Here is a 6,000-nt window from a genome sequence, read left to right on the forward strand (position 1 = left end):
CCATAAGCAATTTAAGCTAGTTCATATTTATGTCATTTCAAGTTTTTTTTTTTTTTTCCCTCTCTCCTAATCAGAGACAACACTTTGATGACTATCCCTGTAGCTAAATCTCTGTGTACATTATTAAATATTTTCTTAGGACAAACTCCTGAAAATATAATTACTGTGCATTTTAAAAAGAATTTTGATAAATATTTCTTCCTTCTGAATGGGACAATGCTGTACACTCCACTTTAGAGACACCTTTATCCTGCATAACTCTGGACATTATTTTGAATCTTGTTAACTTGATAGCTGAAAAATACTATCAGTTCTAAGTCACAATTCCTTACTAGAGACAGTAACCCTTTTTCCTATGCTTATTTATGTTTATGCTGTAAACCAACTTACATTTTCTAACACTAAAATAGGAAAATGCCACAGATGAATGAGCTCTTGTTTTCTTTGTTGTCGTTGTTTGAGAGAGAGAGAGAGAGAGAGAGAGAGCGAGAGAGAGCGCGCTTTCCTGAAATCGGGGGAGGGGCGGAGGGAGAGAGAGAATCTTAAGCAGGCTCCATACCCAGCATGGAGCCCCATGTGGGGTTCCTTACAGTTCTACCTCTCTCCTCTATAAGATCATGATCTGAGCCAAAATCCAGAGTCAGATGCTTAACCTACTGAGCCACCCAGGTGCCCCATTCTTTTTCTTTTTTAAACAGGGAACCCATCTTCAAATAAAGTCTTAGAAGCAAAGGCTATATAAAATAGATACAGTGTGGGTATACAGGTTCCAGCAAGGCTGTCGGAGCAGTATGACAAGAAGCACCTAAAGATTTCTGAATGGGGGAGTAGAAATTTGCAGAAAGAGTAGAAAGGAAAAAGGACTGGAAGCAGGAAGACCAGGAAGAAGATATATAATCATGCAACTGAGGCAGGCTATCTATATTTATCATGGACTAGGAAAATTATAAGACAAACTGTTCACTGTTTTTCTCCTTCCCTCTTACTAATTTCTTTAGAAAAGTCTTAAACCTTGGAGAATGCTCCCAGATTTAATTCAGTCAGATACATAGGAAGAATCAGGAAAACCAGGATTACCACTTAATCATTGACTTCTGTAATGCTCGAGTTGCGGGGATATAAGACAACACCTAGTTCAGTGCTTTTCAAACTCCTATGTGCAAATGAATCACATAAAGGTCTGGTAAAAAATGCAGGTCTCCGGTGAGGACCTAGGTTCTGCGCTTACAATACTCTCCCAAGGGATGCCCCTGATGCTGCTCGAGGGAGCACACTAAAAAGCAAAATCTGGCTCAACTTCTGTACTTATTAGAAACTTAGTGGTATGGAACCTTCTGTTCCACTTACCAGCATGACCAAAAACCTCCGCCCACAGCACGCACGCAAGCACGCACTCACCCGCATGCGCCGGCAGGCATTCACGCATGCATGCTCACACACGCATGCGCACAGCTACCTGGAATACTGGATGCCATATAATAGATACTCTATTGAAAGCACAGCTGAGGTTTCTAGAGGACACCAATTATGGAGCAGGAAATCTCCAGGAACACTAAGGAGAGAACTGGAAACGAGAATGTAAGAACATGAACTGCCATAGAACATGGAGAACTACGCATCTGATTTTCTGAGTGAGTTCCAGAGAGGGAAAATGATGTGCTCAAAATTATATTCTTGTAAACCCTGTGTTATCCAAAACAGACTGAAGACGGGTTTGACAAAAATGGAGGAAAACCTGCATACCAGATAGTAAAAGTTCCTATAATGCTATTATTATTTTAAAAAGAAACAACGGTGGGGCGCCTGGGTGGCGCAGTCGGTTAAGCGTCCGACTTCAGCCAGGACATGATCTCGCGGTCCGTGAGTTCGAGCCCCGCGTCAGGCTCTGGGCTGATGGCTCGGAGCCTGGAGCCTGTTTCCGATTCTGTGTCTCCCTCTCTCTCTGCCACTCCCCTGTTCATGCTCTGTCTCTCTCTGTCCCAAAAATAAATAAAAAACGTTGAAAAAAAATTAAAAAAAAAAAAAGAAACAACGGGAACAAATATATCAGTAGATCAGCATAAAGAGTGGGAATAGAATTAAATGTGAATGTAAATGTATAAGTTCTTAGTATCTGAATAGACATTTTAGTTCAGGGAGAAAAGGCAAAGCATGGATTATATACTAAATGGTAATGGGGTAACTGACTTTACTTTGAAAGAAATCAAGAAAGGTATACAGGATACAATGGTACATTGCAGTCTAAATGAAAAATAAAAACAAATACATTTGTAATAAATGTAAAATATAATTGTGAGAAGAAATTAAACTTGTTTTTGTATAAATGAGATATGAAAGTTAATATATAAAGTCTTCCAAAAAAGTAATAAGGAAAACACAACCCATAGAAAAAGTGTAAAAAATTTAAACATTGAACAATGTTTAAATAGGCAGATGGGGAACCTAATGGTGATCAGGAAAATGCAAATTAATACTGCAGTGTCCACTTTGCTTGACCAGTGGCATGAATCTTAGGTTTGGCTTGGTAAACTCATGAGGGAAAGAATAGGCTTTACTAAGCACCAGGTTCATTTCACTTAATGACAGTTTAAATTAAAGACAAGCACAAATCTTGCACAACACCAACATAGTCTTTTGACAATTAGGCACACCTTGTGAAGTCCCCAAGTCATTACATACTCAAGACATGTGGTAACAATGAACAAAGGTGAGCTATTGGAAGCATCAGCCTTGGATTCTCCACAGTTCCACATACCTTGCTATTTGTACCTCTGGTACAGCAGCATCTCATCAATATCATTTACTTAATACTTGGAAAATCAACTTGATGATAATGTCAGGTGCGTGGCCCAGTACAAAGTCCTCTGGCTGCTTATTATTTATCTTGGATCTGTTATAGCTATAATTTAAGTTGTTAGTTTCACAAGAAAGATTTAAATATATATATATATATATATATATATATATATATATATATATGGCTACTGTATATATATTTATATAGCTATATATATTTATATAGTTTATATATATAGCTACTATATATATATTTATATAGCTACTTTATATATATATATAGTAGTAGAGAGTTGAGTATATATATACCAGATGGTTCTGGAAAAACTGGAAGGGGAAAAACCTTAATTTTGCTTTATAAGCTCTTGTAATTTCCTTTATATTGTTATAGCAAACATGTATTACTTTTGAGTTTTATTTTAAAAAGTAGTTGGTTTCAGGAACTTTGTTAAAGAAATAATAGTATCAGTTAATGCTAAATCTGACCCAAAGGTAATGATCTGTGAAACTGACCACAGGATGGCTCAGCAGAGTCCCAAGTTATTAGAGGACATTTGGGTCTCACTTAATGAAGCCATTGGTACTATTATGGGTTTACTGTGCCTTGCAGAATTATTTCTTCAATGGGTGTCCCACTTCCAGGAGAATGAGATTTCCCAGTAACTGTCATACTTCCCCAGCAACTAAAACCCCTAAACACTTGGATTAGCCTGAGATTTTTTTTTAGTAGTAAAAACTTCTGAATAAATACAGTCATAGCGTGTCTCTTCAACACCAAGTTGACATTCCCCAAGGATCTGGTCAAGTTCACCTGTCCAAACTTAGGATAAGTTTCAGGGATCTCAGAATTGAGGTCCTTCGGCTGTAGCCACAGCGTGATCTCTAATGGTAGATTTAATCCCAGTTCTTGATGACATCAGTCTCATCAGAGTTGACTGGTGGTTCCTGATGCTCACTTTGAGACCTTCACAGTCAGCTCTGGTGGGTTTTCGACAGGCTGCATCTAGAACTTCCATGGGAATACTCACTAATGAGTGCTGGCTTTTGCTCTAAGTTGAGAGGATAAGTGACATCCCCAGCATGCTCTAGAAAATCTAGGAGAGTCTTTGAGCTCTTTATCTTGGATTCCAAAACTCCCAGTGGCCTTTAGGGCCATGTACTTACTGGGAGTTTGCTTCATGAGAAGGTCAGGAAAACATTTCTGGGGGTTACCAGGACATAGCTCAAGGGGCAGCCTGGGCATCTCCACTGAACCTGGAAGTACTTTATGTGCTAAGATCCGCCTACAGAGGAACATACAATATTGTGGAATCATGGAGGGAATTCCTAGGATTCTTGGCTAACCTGGCTCCCACAGAAGGGTCTAGGGTAATCATTGGGTGTTCGTACACCTCCTGTGAGCTACAGAAACAGTTCTTGTTTCTCTCAGGGTTACACATTATCTGGAATTCCATAACTTTGGAGCTTTTCAGAGATGGTCTGAGAAGCTACCAAGTAGATATCCAGATTCTGGAGGCTTTGGGAATACTACAGCTAGGTTCTGTAGCCCCAAGTCCTTTAAGGGTTAGAGAGGGCAGTCTTAAGTTTAGAAATCTCTCAATGAAAGAGTGTTTATAATTGAGAAACTCACTGGAATCTTCTTAGAAGAGGAGAAGATCCCTTCTCTTGGGAGGCATCAAACCAGGAGGTCCCCAGTCTAGAAAAAGTATCTGTGTTCCCTATCCCCACTGTGATAAGAAAAAAAAAAAAAAAACTTAATCCCAACCCTGTAGGATCAGGGTGACCAGTTGAACTTGTATCATGAGGTTCTGAAAAGTTAGATTTGTAAAGCTAGACACTATCTAGATTAGATCTGTTCTGGAAGCAATTCGGAAGACCCATGGTGAAGTTCCAAGGTCCTCCAGATGCAGTGGGAAGAGAATAAGAAAATCCCCCATCTCCAGGGATGAGATTAGTCCTGGAATGTCTGCCATTCCATTACTGGCTCTCACTAGAGAACAGCTTTTGCTGCTGGGCATGGCTGTTTTTCTTTGGCAAATTATCACAGGATTTGGCCCGTTTAAGAGGACAACCCTAATACTTGGAAGATCTATGGGTATTTAGGTAAATTATTTATGGCCTAAAATCTGGTACATTCACCTTTCCAAGGGGTAATGCAATATGGATGAGGACTGAGTTCTGCCTCAATGCATAAACCATGCTCAGCATTCTTACAAAATGGTCTTCTCCATGTGGAGTCTGTGGCAACCTCTGTGGTTTTTAAAATTTTAATGATCCAAGCATTGCTCAAGGTGAAGCAGGTGTCCATGGAATTTTATTTTAGTAGTAACTTCCTTGTGGAATGGTTGTTTGGTTCTGTTCTCTTATTAGGGTTTGTCAAGGCTGATTTTTCAGCATGAGAGCACTGACTTACGATTATTTCACTGCAAGGAGGCAATAGTTTCATTTTGTTGGAAAATACACTTAGGAATTTGTTGGAAAATACTATGTCTACACAGTGGACAGCTGAATCTGTTTACAAGGTCAAATTTGGCCTTAAATTTAATTCTGCCATTAGCTCTGAGGTTCTGGAATTTCAGCATGCATTAGAATTACCCGGAGGCATTTGTAAAAGGCAGTTTTCTGGATGCCACCCATAGATTTTATGATCCAGTGGGGCCCAAGAATTTGCTTTTCTAACAGATTCTTAGGTGATGTTGACACTGTTCGTCCAGGGATCATATTTTGAGAACTACTGCTGTAGACTATGCTGAGGTTTTGGAAACTTTTGGAAACTCATTTACTGTAGTTATGTGCTAGAAGTTTATATAGCTTTCTAGCTTGTGGAGTGCCATCACACTTATCTTTTGTATTGTTATACACACACGAGTAATCTCAGGATGGTTCTAGTTCATGTTAGAAGTTTTCATTTTTTAGACTTTCCCTTTCAAAACAAAGACTGTAGCCCCAAAGGAATGCATGTAACTCAATAATTTGGTTTTATTTTCCTGTAGATACAGGACAAAATCTTGCTTGGCTGAAATAATTTATCCTCTGACATCTCTGGAACAGATCTGAAACAAAACAACTTATTTTCTTTTTCCTTTGAAAAGAATGGAATTTAAACCCTGAGTGTGCTCTCTGTGTTTGGGAATATTGAGGACCACATTTCCCAGCTTTGTGATATTTCTGACCACTTAGTCCTGATTCTTTGCTCAATATCTG

This window comes from Neofelis nebulosa, chromosome 5 (assembly GCF_028018385.1).
Source record: "Neofelis nebulosa isolate mNeoNeb1 chromosome 5, mNeoNeb1.pri, whole genome shotgun sequence".
Taxonomy (NCBI): domain Eukaryota; kingdom Metazoa; phylum Chordata; class Mammalia; order Carnivora; family Felidae; genus Neofelis; species Neofelis nebulosa.